At 41.3% G+C, this 14,502-nt stretch overlaps 1 protein-coding gene across 7 annotated transcripts in view; it reads right to left on the reverse strand.

Annotated features, from left to right (window-relative positions):
- CNOT6 (CCR4-NOT transcription complex subunit 6) overlaps window positions 1-12,020 on the reverse strand; it is a 71,849-nt gene extending 59,829 nt beyond the window's left edge. For all 7 annotated transcript variants that reach the window (XM_007169835.2, XM_057540976.1, XM_057540974.1 and 4 more), the window contains exon 1: window positions 11,625-12,020. The gene's annotated coding sequence lies outside the window, so the exon portion shown is untranslated. The remainder of the gene's footprint in view (window positions 1-11,624) is intronic.
- Window positions 12,021-14,502: the final 2,482 nt, after the last annotated feature.

A 14,502-nucleotide genomic window follows, 5' to 3' on the forward strand; every position in this document is an offset into this window, starting at 1 on the left:
AATATTCAGGTGAAATGAAATCTCACTTCCTTGCATATTCTCCCAAACTCCTTGCCCCAGTCTCACTTCACCTTATGTGTTTGGATGAGCCATAATCTGCTCTAACCAAGTCTCTACCTACTCTGGATACCTACACAGCTAAACAAAGCTGGAGAAAAACCTAGCATCATGTGAATTTAAAGTAAGCCAGTCAGCAATCACTTACGTCAAATGGACTTACTGTTGAACGGGTTCGAGGTTTTAGTTTTACAAGAAGAAAAGAGTTATGGAGATGGATGATGGCGATGGCTGCACAACATTATGAATGTATTTAATACCACTGAATGTTACACTTAAAAATGGTTAAGATGGTAAATTTTACATTACGTGTATTTTCTACAATAAAAAAAAAATGGAAAAAAGTTAAAGCAACTTTCATTATGCTATGCTGCTCCTCTAATGATGACAAGTAGAGCTATCTTTCAAACATAGAAATGGTTTTGACCATGTAGTCAAAACACAGAAGGAGATAAGTAATCCTAAAAAGCTTTTTGAAGAAGGCAAAAATATAAATGGTGAGACTAATCATCTGCACAAGAAACAGCACATTTTTTTGTTTTCTCAAATATTGTTAATAAAACTGTTCTCCTACATGTTAATTTCTCCAAAACAGAAATACAGTGCCTGAAGTTTTTAGACTAATACAAAAAATACCTAACAGAGAGAGCTACACAGTCAAGAACTGTTCCTGTTCCATCTAGAGGACAATCTGGTGAAGCAAGTGCCCATTCTGAATCATATGAATATACCAATAATAACAGAATGCTGTGTAAGGCTACCAGAGCTTGAGGACAACATCCCTTAAGACTCCTTAAGATCACCCAAATGCCACTATTCTGACTAAATTTTATTTACGACCGAGTGATCTTCACTGGCTTTTCCAAATAGAATTTAATAATGGTAAGCTGCTCTCTCCAGCTGAGGTTAGTATTTTGAGTTACTATTAATTATTAATCATTTGACTTCTTTTTTTTTTTTTTAAGTTTTTTTTTTTTTTTAAGGATTTTCTTTTTTTTTTTTTTAATTAATTAATTTATTTATTTTTGTCTGTATTGGGTCTTCGGTTCGTGCGAGGGCTTTCTCCAGTTGCGGCAAGCGGGGGCCACTCTTCATCGCGGTGCGGGGACCGCTCTTCATCGCGGAATCATTTGACTTCTTAGTGAAAGTTCAGAAGTCTGATTTAGCACTCTCATGTGAGCTTATTTAGTGTGAATCAAGGTCTGGAATTTGATCACGCTTCAGAGAATAAATAAAAGTATTACTGAACTTAAATCTGAAATCCAAGCCCTAGACCTGGGGTCATTCCATCAAAGAGTCATGATTTCTGCCTAAGCACCCAACCACTCCCTCTCTTGGTTTTCATGACATATGATGTGTTGCCTTAAAATTTAAGAGACAGCTCATTACTTGAAAGCAGTGAGATCATCTTATTTTCCGAATCCCTGACAGTGCAGATTAGGAAGTGGGGGGAGAAAAGAATATGATAGAATAAAAGAAACGGCAGCAAATTGGACAATCAAGCCCTTCTGAGGAGCATATCTGCCCAGTGAGCAACCCCACCCATTTTTCTTGGAGTCCAACTGAACATAGTATTGGAAACTAGGTAGAGAAAAGGATATAAGAATACAAACAGGGGCTTCCCTGGTGGCGCAGTGGTTAAGAGTCTGCCTGCCAGTGCAGGGGACACGGGTTTGAGCCCTGGTCTGGGAGGTTCCCACATGCCGTGGAGCAAATAGGCCCATGAGCCACAGTTGCTGAGCCTGCGCGTCTGGAGCCTGTGCTCCGCAACAAGAGAGGCCGCGATAGTGAGAGGCCCGCGCACCGCAATGAAGAGCGGCCCCCACTTGCCAAAACTAGAGAAAGCCCTCGCACAGAAACGGAGACCCAACACAGCCATAAATAAATAAATAAATAAATAAATAAATAATAAATAATAATAATAAATAAATAAATAATAAATAATTAATAAATAAATAATAAATAAATAATAAATAAATAAATAAAAATAATAAATAAATAAATAATAATAATAAATAAAAATAATAAAAAATAAATAAATAAATAAATAATAAATAAATAAATAATAAATAAATAAATAATAAATAAATAAATAAATAAAGACTTTCTTAAAAAAAAAAGAATACAAACAATTTAGGATTTTTTCCAAGGCTTGAAATCAACAAGCAGATCTTACTCTCTAAAAAATACAGTATGTCACTGCAGATTACTATCTAAAAAGAATAAAACGTTTCCAAAATAGGCTTGAAAACTGTCAAGTAGAATTAAAAGACTTTTAAAAAATAGCTAGGCCAGAGTCAGCAGGTATACAGCCCCTGACTAGTCAATCTCTAACTCCTCCAATCCAGTGCCAAACATCACTACTGATCCTGGCAGCGTAAAATCTGTCCCTGATCTAGATCTCAGAGAAACGGTTTTTCAGTATCTTAGAATAATTATTTACCTTAAAGAAATACAGGACATTATTTACCAGCATAGAAAGATATGCTTTCATTATTAAACATTTTATGAAATGGCTTAAAAAATACACAGGGGAGGGGGGTAAAAGGGAAGAAGCAGGGGGGCGCAGGGCGGGGGAGAGACCATAAGTGCAAGTCAGCCACCATTTGAGGCAGCTTTTAAACTAAGAAAATTGGTACTAAATAGAAAGATTTAAGTCTTTATCCTTTCAGTGGGTACTGTATTTCAGAGTCATCAAATAGCCCCAGGTGAAAAAAAGTCCTATTTTACAAAAGAATAAATGAAGAATGAAAGAATAAAAAACAAAAACAACATCATTTCATAATTCCTAATGAGCCTTTTTAAAACAAAGATTTATAAACTGGGTTAAAACCATTAGATGAATCATTGGCACTGGCATAATGCTAAGGTTAACACCACCACCCAGATTGTTTTTTGATTATAAGGTAGAAAAATGTTCAAGAGAGGAATAAACTGTTACCCCCTTCATCAATCTTCCCAACACTAATGGGGGTAGAACCAGATACTGTGGGTCTTCAGATCTGACAGAATATGAAATACACACCAACAATGTTTACCTTGATTAAGAACTAGAGGAACTAGCCAGATGACACCAAAGAAGCAACTGGAATGCAGGACTTTCTGCAGGGTAACTGGTCTGCTACCTTTACCAAGCTGGTGTCAGGACTATTCTAGACTTAAAGAGAATTAAGGGATATATAGAATGAGATGCAATGAATGGTCCCTATATAGGATCCACAAATCTGCAACAAAGGACATTCTGTGGACTGTTGGAGAAACATTTAATACCTAGTTCATATTTTGAAATATTAATGAATTATTATGAGATCATGTTATTTTGGCAATGAACAAAAACGCGTTTCTTGTTAAAAGGCACTCTGAAGTTAAATAATTTATTTAAATTGTATTGGCCAGATTTTTTTCCAAGGGAAATGAGGCTCAGTTATAGCCAATCTTAACTGACAAGATAAAATGCTAAATTCCTCTTTTCCTTTCCTCGCTTGTTACACATTCTCCTCCATTCTTGGTGCTTTACTTCTTTCACATACACAAAGGAGAAAAAAAGGAAAGGCGCAGAGGAAAGGAAGGGAGGGGAGAAGGAAGAAATAAACTCATGTGCAGAAAAATCCTTTTATTTGATGATCGGGAGCCTCACAGAGCTACAAGTTATGGAATATATGAAAAGGTAGTGCCACTAGCCTTGGTGCCAATTTACTTCTTCCTATCCAAATTTTCACTACGTCTTACCCAATTTTTCACTAAATCCCACTGATTTTTACCTCTTCAGGACTTCTAAACCTGTCTTCTCCATTTTCACAGCTACTGAAGTTAATTTACACCCTCATTTCTCAGCTACAACTTTTAAACAATCTTCTCTATGCCTTCCTGATAGATGCCTGCTCATGTCACTCTCCTGCTTAAAAATCTAAGATGGCCTTTTCTGCCTACCTAGCTAAAGCCCTAATTTCACTTTACAATCTGGATTTAGGCAACTATTTTCTCACTCATCTTCAGCCACTGACACACAAGTCACCCTATAAAATCCTAAGTTAATCAAAGCAAACCTACTTCTAAGACATAGTCTTTCAATAACACATGCTAATCCCTTCACCAAAGGGAACCTTCACCCTCAATTCCTACTCACCCCCTTCACGGCAACTCAGGTTAGATGTCAGAGTCCCTGTAAGCCCTTCCCAACAAAGGCACAAGTTCACTACTCTTTCCTCTGCACACCATACACTTACTACAGCATCTATCACCCCAGTTTGTATCTCCCAGTGTCTTGTGTAAGACCTAGCACATTGTACTAATAAACTGGTCTAAACATTCTTTCCTTCATGAATCAAGATCAGGTTTTCAAAGAAAAATCCAAAAAAAGCAATTCAATACATCCGAACCATGCTCCCTTAAGGGAGCTTTCTTTACAGAATCATTCATTCAACAAATATTTACTAAGCACCTTCTGCCTCTATGTGCCAAGCACTCTGCCAGGTTCTGGGAATAAAGAATAAATAGGAAATACGTACATGATCTTGGATCTTAATCTACTGGGGAGTGCAAACAAAATCTTACGATGATGTAATCACACTACAACCCTTTTTACAAACATCACTCTAATTCAGGACTTCTTCCCTACCCCTCACAAACACAGGAGTTTATCATTCCCTGCTTTGAGCTATTCTGAACCTTGAAGATATTTCTAATGTTATATTCTTTAATCCCACCTTAATTTTTTTTGACATGTCTCATTCACCTACTCTAATATAGGCTCTTTGCACTTACATTTTAAATATTTTTATATTTTCAGAGCCTGGCAAATAGTGTTTGGTGAATACTTATAAGAATTCAAGGGGATAAGCTGGGACAGTAAAAAAAAGCAAACATTTTGTAAGAGACAAGTATGCTAACAGAACAGTGCCCATGTTACCAGGAGTAAGAAAAACTAACATAGGCCTCTAATCTTGAAGGCAAAATCTAGAGAAAGCAGACAGAAAGGACCTAAGTGACCAAAGGCTGAGAATATTCGTTCTAGGATAGGCTGGGATATGAAGCAAAGGGACAAACTTAAAGGTAAAACTGTATAAACATAATCTTAGTGACACGCTATGGCAAAATAAGAGCAAACCTCTAACAGGTGGGGGTAATGGCAAAACTGTGTTGGAGTGCCTATCTGCCACACTCTGCACTAGGCACATAACAGCTAACATGTTTTGAGCACTCACCAACTGGCAGGCCCTTCACATACATTATCTCATTTGACCCTCAGGACTCCTATGAGTAAATACTATTGTATCATTCTCCATACATAAAGAAAGAACGGTCCAGAAAATGAGTCATTTAGCTGAGATCACAGAGATCCTACTGGCACAACTGTGATTTTAACCCAAGTCTGATCCAAAAGTCTATGCTTTCAAGCACTATGCAATAATTTACCGGTGATTACCTCGATTTAATTCTCATAGCGATCCATGAAGTAGACACTATCCTCATTTTATTTTGGATGAGGAAACTGAGACTCTGAGTTTAAATAACTTGCCCAAGGTTGCACACACTTAGTAAGTAGTAGAGCTAGGATTTGAACCTGGGACAATCTAGCTGCAAAGCTGTACTCTCTAACACCAATGCCTCACACAAGTCTAGAATTCTGTCACTGATGAAACCAAGATCTTGTGTTCATTCTCCAAATATTATGTTGCTAAGACCATGAGCCCCTGAGTTTCCCTCTCAGATGTACCATCTTTCCAAACTACTCTTCACCTGTATTCTCTACTCCCAAACTCTGCCTAATACTTAACACAGCAGACCTCAAATGCTATCATCTCAGGACCCTTATACTAAGTACCTCAAAGACCTTTCAATTGTGTGGGTTATATCTATCAATATTTACCATACTAGAAATTAGAAATAAGGAATTTTAAAATATGTATTAACTCATTAGATATAATAAACCTATCACATGTTAACATTTTTATGAAAAGTAACTACTTTCAAAAACAAAGTAAAATTTTGTGAGAAGAATGACACTGTCTTACATTTTTGCAAATCTTTAAGGTCTGACATGCTAGAAGATAGCTGGATTCACCTATCTGCTCTGAATTCAATTCATCAGATATTACACATCATTTTGTCAGTCTCTGGAAAACTCCACTGTATACGCATAAGAGGAAGAGAATGAAAAAGGCAAATAATGGTGTAATATTTCTAAGAACTTAAGGTTTCTGTAGCCACCTCCTCCTGCCTCCCAAAATCTCAATTCCTTAAATCCTTTTCTCAAGTAGAATAAGAATAAATTTAAGTCCATATTGGTTTAACTAAAATTTCCAATCAATAAGACCTCTGCGAAAAAAGATTTTAAAATTATGATAAAATATTCCTCCAAAACAGAGTCAAACAGCAGATGTAGTAGTTAGTCTAAGCTCTAAAAGAAGACCAGCATACCAATCTGCATCCGCAGTGCCCAGCCAATAACCAACAGCCCATAAGAGTTTACTAGACTGCTGTTAAAATGCAATTCTAATCATGTGCCTGTGCCTAATAACACAAGTGAATATAAAATACAGTCAGAGAGAAGCCTGAGTGTACTGCAACACCACAGGAAACTACCAATTTTGAAGGTAAAAAATGGTTAAATACTAGCAATTTCATTCAACTCAATAAATTAACTCAAAATATAACTATAAAGATACACTAAGTATAGGTCATCCACAAATTTCAACTTAAAACACAAATACTTCTTAGCTTAAAATTTTTAATTTCTATATTTTAAGTCAAATATAAAGTATAGAACAAAAAAACATGTTAGGACAATTATGATTTATGATCTAGCCAGCAAAGCTGAGGGCCCACTAACATTAAGTCAAACCATGATTTGTGTGATGAAACGTCACCGAGATCAAAAAGGAAAGGAGAGGGAGCCGTCGATATTAAATCTGTTCTCTTAGGATGAGACAAGCAACCGTCTAGTTTACACCTCCAGCAATGATGGCTGCCAACAGAAATCTTTTCATTTCTTTCTTATCTTTTGACAGTTTCCATAATCTATTTGCTCCTCCCACTCTTACAATCGCAGTATTCTAGCTACCCCTATCTAGTTGGAATTTTGGCTTTTTGAGGCATTCAACATTTATTCTAGCTGCTAATTCATGTATACAATCATTTTGGGAAGTTCTAACATAGTAGCAATCAGTTTTGACCCACTAGTCTTTTTTTCCCCTAAAAACTAAGAAAGAAAATTATTCATGAAATGCTGACCTTATAAATCATCAAGAAGCCTTTAACAACTCCAGAATATTTCTCTCACAAAGGCTTAAATGAACTCTCTGACCCCAGTTTCTTGACCCCGCCCCCTTCATCCAGCCTTCACATTTTTACTATGTCTCCTGAAAAAAGTATGTCACACACACAATTTCCCCACCCCATCTACCTAAACTCTCAATGAATCCCTATTATATACAAACGAAAGTCTCAACACTTTAAGAAAAAGCCTATGACTATTCACAGACTGTTTCTGGCCACTCCTCCTGTCCCTTTCATCTTTGCATCCTATGATTCACAGCCCAAGCTGTATGTAACTTGACTTTGCACATGTTCTTTCTTCTCACTAAAAGGTCCTACTCAGTCTAACAAACCTCTATTCAACCTTCAAAGCTAAGCTCAAAGACCTCTGAGATGACTCCCTCAAGTTTCCCAAGCAGAATTAGTTGCTCCTTCTTTAGCATGCCCCAAATGCCTTGTGTATTCCTCATTACTATATAACCTGATGAGCACTTTATTGGTTCATTTGTTTTTCTCTCCATACCATTATAAACCCATTTAGAATAAAAGAGCATAAGCCCTATTAGAGGAGCAAGTCTATAATGGTGCCTGACACATGGGTGTTTCCAGTATTTTTGGAACTGAGTTTTAGCCCTATTTTAAAATGCTGTGTTCAAGTATAATCAGTTCTGCTGTATCACTTATTCTGAAAATAATCTGTTCCAACGTAACTGATATATTAGAAAATTTGAGCTTAACACAAAATTCCCATTTGCTTATGTGTGATTTTGTCTGTGAAAAAAACTAGATGAAGGTAGAAACCTGCCCCCAGCTGAACTGAGCTGCATAGAAATACACAAAATACACACACCTTAAAACACCTACCAGCTACATCAGTTCACTCTGTGTGTGTGCACATGAGCTGAGCCACACTCACCCACCTCTGGTGTTGTTATACCATTCCATTTGATTTCAGGTAACCCTCCTTCTACCACTGTACAGTAACTCACAAGCAGCAACCTTTCTGATGCCCAGTAACACAAGCAAACCAGGTCTTTTTCAAGGTAAAGTGACACATTTATTGTAGTATTTATGTATACCATAACCATTTAACATGTGTAAAACTATGCTACCATTTTTACCAGGTTCCTTTTTATTAAAATAAGTCACTGACAAAATTTTGAGCGTTGTGCCTTAGTTCCACTTTTCCCAAAAGGCCTGTAGTTTTTACTGCACAATTTTCCATATCATAGTGATTTTTAGGAACCTATATGTTGCTTTACAGCAGAACTGACTATATAAATTAACAGCTGTATGAGGAGTTCTTAGGTTTTAAGAAATTTTCAATATTTCAATTCCAATAATACACAGAAGAGAAAACTCTGCCCTCTCCCCAATTTCACAAAATGTTTACAGTCCATATCCTCACAGACCATCAGGATAGCCATAACCGTTAAGCTTGGTGGCTCTCACTTCTGGTGAGCAGAGAGTTGATTTTTCCAGCTTAAGCTCTACAGTCTGCCTAAGCCTAACTCAGAAGACAAGTTCTGAATGCCTGAACTTTCACATGTACCATTATATGGGTTTCATTTCTTTTATTGCTCTTAACTTTTTTCCAAAACATTTTGATTTTAAATTACCCTGTATTATAGAGCAATTGAACCGAGCCCTCAAGCCCACTATAAAATGGATCAGACACAAAAGACCCTATATCCAAGTTTAAAATAGATTTGGAGTCACTAACTCCATAGTATCTCAAATGTGACTTTTTTATATGTATGGATCCACTTAATTCTCCGCACTGATGCCCAAATGATCTCTAAATCACCTTGTTCCCCTATGAAAAATATTTTGGCTCTCTCTTTTGCTATAGGATAAAGATATAAACCTCACTTTTAGCTTAGTAAGTATGGTTCTTCAAAATCTAGGATGGACACACCTTTGCAGGCTCCTCTCCAGTCACTCTCCCTGTTTCAGTAACACATCGATATTGGCCTTACCCCAACACTTGGCACCTCAGTGCACCCACAGTTCCTTTTGTCTGAAATGACCCCATCTCTCCAGTTTGACAAACACCTATTCCGTGCTATTTTCTGTAAACTGCTCCCACACATTCTACAAATTTCATCATTCTCTCCTGTTCTCCCCACAGCACTCTGTACACCTACTAAGACGACAGCAACAAGAAAACAGCAAATGAGTGTTATTCATTTTTTAATTCCCAGGGTCCAACACTATGTCCAGCATATACTATTCCTTGCACATAACTTATCAAGAAAATAAAAATGGATGAGGGAGAGGTAAAGCCCAGAGAAGGGTAAGATTAAGGCAGTCTAAATGAGTCCCCATCTTACATGCAAATAAACACTTTAAAAGCAGCTTCCCAACCAGTATACCTTCCATATGGGAAAGTTACAAGTGTGCTGAAGAGGGCCCTCACCTCTCATGGCCCAAAGGCTACAGCTGTGAGCAACCATGACCATTTATTCCAGTATGCCTTACATATATTATCCCTTTCTGTTGCACTATGAGATGAAAAAGGTTTATGCTTTAAATATAAAAAAGGCTAATATGAACATGGTGGAATGCCTACGCATTAACCAAAATGCATTATTTATAAACCATAAGTACAGAAGCAAATGCCTTTATTTGTAGCCAGGACCAAGTTCTGTAACCAACTCATATCTGTTCAAGAGTCTGAAAAGTTTTACTTTGCCACCAAGGTTTAAGAAACCTGAAAATACCTACAAATCAAACAGGCATTCAAAAGAGCTTCCTCATCTATGTTACCATTGATCAAGACACTTCTGAAACTATGCAAAATCTTCTGAGTCTCACAGGAAACTTTGTCTTTGGTCACATCCTCGTTTTTTGACCATTTCATTAAGTATCTTATTCACCTACTGAGAACTGACCAGACTCAACTACCTCAAATAACTTCCAGCCATTAAAACGCACTCCGCCCTCCCAAAAAAACTAATCTCCATCAAGTACCTCACTCTCATGTGCTCTCACATTTACACAAAACCTGGTCCTTTCCCTCTTAACTGTAGTATCTTGGGCAAGTCACTTTAACCTTTCTAGGCCTGTTTCCTCAACAGCAGCTATTCAGATATTTTGTTTAAAGGAAGTTGACTGGACTAGATGACTGGTCCAAAAATACTAAGCAATTTTTATTCTAAAAGTCATCACATTCTAAAGACTGCGATAATTGCTCTGATAGCAATTACAAAACAAGTCTTCAAAACCTTTTGATCAATGGACATAGCTCCTAAAGCCTACAAAACTGTTTTGGGATGATAAATTCTAGTGCACTGTGAAAAACACAAAGTGCTATTATATGCCATTTTATTTTTCACTTGTTCATATTCACTCTCTTCCTCTCCAAAATTAAAATCCCCAGACACAAAGAGGCAAGGTTCCGCACTACCACTAATGGGGCAAACCACCTGGAAAACAGGTAAGTATGGGAACTCATGTTCAAGGAGATTATTTAAACGTCAGCTTAACACAATAACAAATCCAAAAAGGACAAGCAAGATGACCATTCACAATGCTGTCATTTGCAGTAACAGTTCAAGAAGAGGTTACAGGTGTTCATTAGCAGGCTCTTAGGAGAAGCTGTAGGAGAAAAAGAGTCAAAAAAAAATTTCCAAAGAAAATAATGATTGGTGTTTAGAAAAAAAGAAAAGAGATACGATTCAGGTTATTACACAAAACTTCACGTAATTAGAACTATCTCTGAGTCCTCAGCATTATCATAAATCTCTTCATCTGGTGCTAAGGGCTTCTTTAGCCATGTCATTCCCATCCCCCCACCCCCCCAAAAATTTGCGTTAAACTGAACTTTAAATACATTTGGGGGAGGGGGTAAACAGTTGGTTTCCCGCTTTGCGGTAACTCCGAAGTTCCACACTCCACTCCGCGCAATCCCACACCGCCACTTCTCCAAAGTTGCCACCCATCCCAGCCAAGAGTCCCGGACACCAACTCCCCTCCTCCGGGTGACCAGAGCCAGGGTCGACAGCCAGGGCATCCCCCAACCCTGGCGCCCCCTGCGCGCCCCCGGCCCCGCCGTCTATCAACACCCCCCAGCCCCGGACTCGGCGCGGGGGCGCGGTCCGGGGACCAACTGGATGGCGACAGCCGCGCGTCTAGGGACCCCCAACAGCCACCATCTCCTCCAATCTTCGGGCCCGCTGCACGCAAAACTCAAGGTGCTCTTGCTCGAGTCCCCCCCGCTACGGTCCCGGGGACACGACCGAGAGGGGCCCGTGGGCAGCCAGTGTGGGGAGCAGCGCCCAGCCGGGCCTCGGGCTGGTCTCGCTCACCTCTTGGGGTGCGCCGCCTTCCTCCGCCGCTGCCGCCGCCTCCTCCCTGTGAGTGCAGCGGGGTCTGACCTGTGGAACCACCATACCAGTCCCGCCCGCTGCTGCAGCGCCGCCGTCGCCGCTCCTCTGCCGCCTCAGCCGCCGCTCTTTGTTCTCCCTCCGAGATCCACCGCGTCAGCCGCCCGCTTCAGCCGCCTCGATGGGCCGCCACTACGGCCTCCCGGCCTCTCGGCCTCCGGCCTCGCCCTCCTCGCTGCACCCACTGCTGCCTTCGCCTTCGCGCAGCCGACGCCGCCGCCACCGACGCCGCCGCCTCCTCCTCCTCTGCGCCCCCCTCGTTTTCATTGAAAGCAAACAAGCATCATGGCGGCGGCCGCCGTCCCACCCCCTCCCCCTCCGGCCCCCCCCACCTCAAGCCTGCGAGCGCCGCGACCGACGCTGCCGCTCCAACATCCCGGCCGCCCATTGGCCGCCGCCGCCGGGCGCGACCATTCAGCATCCGGGGAGGTCGCTCTCCGCTCGTCCCTCTCTTCCCCCACCCCCGCGATAGGGAGCAGTGAGCCGGCCGGGCGCGCACCGGGGTCAGACCTTCCTCTCCTCTTCCCGCTCTCCTCGCTCGTTTCCTGCCTTGTCGCTTCTACTTTCTCTTCTTCTTAACGCTCCTACGCTTTTCAACTAGCTCTTTTTTTTCTTTCTTTCTCTCTTTTTTTGTCTCAGGCTGTTCATTTTTGTTCCTCTCTTCCCTCTGTTTCCTTGATCTTCCTCCCTTTCGTTTCGCCTATCAATTACATGGAAACAGGGACAAGCTCTCAGACTTTTGACCCTTAGCCAGTATCCTGAGCTGCCTAAAGACAAGACATTCAGTCGTGAACAGTGGCTTGATTCATCCTGCCTCAGATATGAAGAAAAAACTAATTAGTGGCACGTTTCGGTCCATTAATGGTCATTCAGTCCAGTAAATTCAGGGACAATTCTGGTGGGATCCTAGCCCAGAGTAACTGTCCGCAGCTGTGTTCAAAGAGCAAGATGTTCTATTCAGGTGGAGATTGAAAATGAGCAGAGAAAGGATTGATGATGCTTGCATCAGTGCACATTAGTTGACTGGTGGTCAAGGTCCTGTGCTGGGACCAAGGTAAAGAGATGAATCAGGCCCCGGCCTGCCCTGAGTAAGCTCACAGCCTAGGGACAAGAGATACACCCAACAGACTGTTAAAACCCATTAGAGGTGCATGAGGACAGGCATGGCCTGAGGAAAAAAGAATAGCTGTCCACTCACCTACTTGGCAAACTAGGATGGGCTCCTCGCTCTTTCCTGGAAAACCAACTCAGAAGAAATGAGAGTGAAACAGGTTCCAGGAACTAACAATAGCAACAAAATGAGACACCCTCTCTTGCTATACTGGGCTAGAGGATATGGGAAATGGTTGGCTGCTGTTGGGGCAGAGGAGAGCTAGAAGGGCAAGGAAAAGATTGAGACTGTAGGACTCCTGGGCACGGAAGCTTTTCAAACAGTTGCTAATCAGGGAAGGGAGGGGTTGCAGAGACAAGGGAGGAGCAGCCAAGAAATAATAGTGCAGCCTTGGGGCAGGGTCCTGGTACTACCTCAAGGGATACACATAACAGTATCTTTGAGCTCTTTACAGAACTAAAACCCCCGACAAATAGAAGATGTCAGCATTCTTCATTCCAGAGAAGACCACTTGAGGCCAGATTAAAGGAACCAGAGAAACTCATCAAGAGATTACCAGAGACCAGATTAAAGGAGTGAATGCCCTGCACACACTCTAATCTTATCAGCAACCCTGCCCTTGAACCATTGCTATAAAACTCCTCACCAAATCCTTCTAGGTTGGGACACACAGTTTTTCAGGGGCACAACCCTGCTGTGTCCCCCCTTTGCCTGGCAAACCAATAAAGCTATTCTTTTCCTCTTCACCCAAAACTCCAAGATTCAATTCAGCACCAGTGCACGAAGGCTGAGTTTTCAGCATCAACGGTCCAGTCCTCTAGTGTCAGAGGACACTAGACAACAGCAGGACAACATGAAAGCCCAGGAAGGGTAGGGGGTTGCTAAGAACAAGTGCAGACTGACTGGCTGCCTTTGGGCATCCCTCCACAGCCTCCAACCCCAGGCTTCCGAACACTGGGGTTGTGCAGCCCCTGTGCTCTACAAAGTGTCACCAGACTGAGGGAGGAGCCAGTGGCACTCTCTGCCCCCCATGTGAATGCTGTGCCCTGGCAACCTGTGCTCCAGCCTGGAGAGAGGGGTGAATTTTTGTAATTCATCTGCCCAGAAGGAGCTACTTTTCGTGATTGGTACCATGTGTATGGGGGCAGGGAAGTCCAGTTGCATAACAAAAAAACTTGCATAGAACCACAAGTTTATTACATCTCATTACTCTAGTGCTCCAGGTCTCACTTGGGGTCTCTCATGCCTCTACTGAGGTGGTGGCTGGGGTTAGATTCTGGCACCTCCATGTCCCCAACAAGCCCTCCCTGTGTAGTGTTTTATCCTCCCACTTTTCTTTGTGGCTTCTCTCCAGCAGGTTATCCTGAACATCTTTCATGGCAACCCAGGGCTCCAAGAGAGAGGACGTACAAGACCCTTTGAAGAATGTCACTTTCTCTGTACTCTATTGGTCAAAACAGTCACAAGCCCAGTCCAGATTTAAGAGAAGAGGACATAAGCAGTGCAGGAGCTGCATGCACATAAAGGGAAGGAGAGACTTATTTGGGGCCATCTCAGTAGACTAGCTACCACAGAGAAGGAACCAATGGTGGCCCTGCCTGTGCACATCCTGTTCTTTCTGAATATCTGAAGAGAACCCCACCAAATGCCTTTCCAGATCCAGATCAAAGTGCCCCTCATATTAGGCAA

Source organism: Balaenoptera acutorostrata, chromosome 2 (assembly GCF_949987535.1).
Source record: "Balaenoptera acutorostrata chromosome 2, mBalAcu1.1, whole genome shotgun sequence".
Taxonomy (NCBI): domain Eukaryota; kingdom Metazoa; phylum Chordata; class Mammalia; order Artiodactyla; family Balaenopteridae; genus Balaenoptera; species Balaenoptera acutorostrata.